Source organism: Entamoeba invadens, assembly GCF_000330505.1.
Source record: "Entamoeba invadens IP1 unplaced genomic scaffold scaff_1105074725099, whole genome shotgun sequence".
In the NCBI taxonomy this organism is placed as follows: Eukaryota; Evosea; order Mastigamoebida; family Endamoebidae; genus Entamoeba; species Entamoeba invadens.
Window position 1 is genome coordinate 308,581 of NW_004191622.1, and position 3,466 is coordinate 312,046.

Here is a 3,466-nt window from a genome sequence, read left to right on the forward strand (position 1 = left end):
TTAAAATTAAAGTTATGTCATATTTTAAAAAGCTCAATATCAATGTGTTAAAATTGTAAAAATTATTTGTGATTGTGTTAAAATATAACAAACAAATCATATGGTCAATAATATGATCAATACAATTAAATTAAATAATAAAAAAACAAAAAAACATTTCAAGGCAACCAAGTTAAAACAACAAATTTGAACTTGGTACATCTTTCAAGTTACCAACAATTTGCAAAAATTGTTCAAAGCAGCTTGTCTCTTAATTATTCACCAGTAAATTGAATTATTTTACATGTGAAAGTGTCAAAGTAAATCATAATTAGAACGATCAAAGCAATTACTTTAGTGTATTACATGTATAATTTCAGGATTTGATTACAAATAAAAGCGTCTCGATATCATAATTGACTACTTTGTCCAGCTCGATATTTTTATGAATAATAATAATAAAGATAGAAACCAATAATAAATAGTTATTTATAATAGAATATAATTATATCATTTACGCCAGACTTTTTACAAGAAATTGATATTATAATAATTGAAGTCTTATAATTATAATCATAAAATAATAATATTACTTCTTTAAGACTTCGTTTCAAGAAGTATTTATATCTGAATTAAGCAATTTTAATAGAGTTATTTATACAATATTTTTTGATTTTACTGATTATTAGAACAAAGTTAAAATTCTTGTGTTTCGAAACATTTTTGTACACATTAATTATTTTGAAAAATGTTGATTACGTTTATCAAAAAGGGGATCGTTTTGTTTTAATTTAATAATAGTATACAAAATCAAAAAATTAATAAAAGGTTCCTTTTGGAAAAAAGAGTAAAAAATATTTTAAAAACCAATTTGTTGCATAATCATTAATAATTTTTCAAATTTTTTTTATAGTTCCACATTTAGTTTTATATTTTATATTTTAAGAATATAGGTTTTTTTCTTTCATTACAACTATTATTAAATAAAGTAAATTAATAACTTTATTAACTTTATTAACAAAATAAAAAAAATGAAAAAAACATGAATTACAACATAACAGCTTCTCTGTGTTCATTAAACGATCTTTCGAAAGTTTTACAGCTTTGGGTGTTGAATTTATACGCCTTAGACCCAGATTTAAGGTGTCTTTAAATCTGGGTCAGTTGTTACATTGAGTGTTGCTTTTCTTTTTTTTCATCAATTTTGATTCCCAAAGCTTGTATTTAATTGAAAAATATCCCAATGACACTCTGAACGACATAATAAACATACGCCTCCATTGAGTTCTTTGCTGTCTCAAGTCTTCTTTTAATCGTAATTAAATCGCGTTTTCAAGTTTTTGTTATCGAGTGGAAGTGACACCAAAATGAGTAATATTTTATTTTCAAAATGTATCTTGGGCTCATACATATGTTAGTTGGCAACAACATAGAAATTGACTTCAGTCTCATTTCCACCTTCTCTTTCACAAATTCGCCAAACTTGTCTGTCATACAAGAGAAGAGCAATGTGTTTTAATTCCCACAAAACTGCTTAACAACTTCCTTAACAGAGTCTACAGAAGACATCTTTACCCCCAAAGCACTGTTGTTTTCCACTTAACTTTTTCCTCAAACACTTCATGTTGTCGTTATGTGCAAAGAATACTCCTGACATGTAGGTGGGAATGAGCGAATTTTGTTTCACTCTGGTTTAATTTCCTTTTGGTTGTTTTCTCGATGTCAATGCGGCAAGTTTGGCAATTTCCTTGTTGATCTCCAAGAAGTAGTACTTTGATTCGTTGTAATTTAACCCGAGATTCGACGCTTCTCCAACTTATTGTATTAATCTGACTACTGTGAGTCCATCAACCAGACATTGGGATATCTTGACAACCAACTGTTTGCTACATTCGGACTCGGGACTGGGGGATTCGGGACACAGGGGCCTTTTGCCGACTTGAATCCAAGTCGGCACCTATTTGATTATACAATGTTATATGGTATAATATTATATGTCGTAAAATAAAGAAGAAGAAACAACCTTGCATTTCATTGTGATTGAATATGAAATTTGTGTTTAAATATAAAATTGTTCGTTATTTTTTAATCTATGTGTTTTTTACGATAAAAAATACGATAAGTTAATAATACAACGTTGAAATACAAACACATTGGATCGTTTATGCCTTTTTTGACTTTTTTAGGGTTTATAATCCATTGAATGCGCACAAATTGTCTGTATTCTCTTTTCAAAAACTAACTCCAAACAACATTGAATTATAATTGTACTTTCAATTTTTTACATTTACAAACAATGTTATAATGTATAATTAAATATTTATATATTTCTATTCAAACTGTAAAAATAACAGTCAAATTTTTTATTAAAAATACAAATAAATTGTTTATTTAAAATAAAACACGATGTTGATTTTATGATTTAATTAATTAAAGTATGTTTAACGATTTTCAATATGTTTACTATAATTCTTATCGATTTACAAAAGCATTTTTTGTATCAAGATAATAATAACGATTTGTTGTTATTTTATTTGTTAATATTATTTAACTGGTATTTAAAAAATTAGAAATATTGAAAATATAATATAAAATCCTTATTAAAAATATCATTTATTCTTAACAAACAAAAAATCATTTGAATTATTTTTTAACCCTTTTACATTTGTTTTAATATGCCTTTGTTGTATATATAAAACAATATGACAAATAATAACTTTTTATTGATTAAAATAACATTTATAAAAACAACTGGAACAACAAAACAACTGTCGGTATTATATCTCTATTTATAAATCCAACAATCTGAGTTATTTTTACATCAAATTTAAGTTAATTAGGTGTAAATTAACAAACATAAAACATTTTATTGTTAAAAATGTGTTAACACTTGAATATTAACATTTTGGTTAATTGATTAACTCACATAATAAAGTAATCACCACACTGACATACGACAATAAATAAACAATTTGTATTAATTGAATTTTTTAAAATTGAATTTATTTTTAAATCATAATTTTCAAAATATTACTTTTAATTTAAATTTCAACCAATCTCATTGTTTATTAAAATTCTTATTTACAATAAATTTGATTCTCAGCTTATTTTAAAAAATCAACTGAACTTTCTCTAAGTTGACTTTAACCTGAGGATGGTGGTTAATAACATTATTTGATTTTTTAAAAATGTTTTTAAATTTGTGTGTTGGGGAGGTGGTTGTGATAACTCCGATGATTGCATTTTCACCCCAATCTATTTTTAACTGACTCGCCGAATATGTGCGTCTAAGATTTCACAAGATCTGTACTTTGAAGAGTTTGCCACACACTCAGTTCACAAAGAAAGTTGTTGTACTCTGATTGACAAAAAGCCATGTCTTTTTTATGGAATTCTCAAGTCGACTGAAAAAGACGCCCCAAGCCTTTTGGACCATCTCCAAAGCGATGTCCTAGAACTCTTCTGAATTTTGAATTTAAGAGAGTAG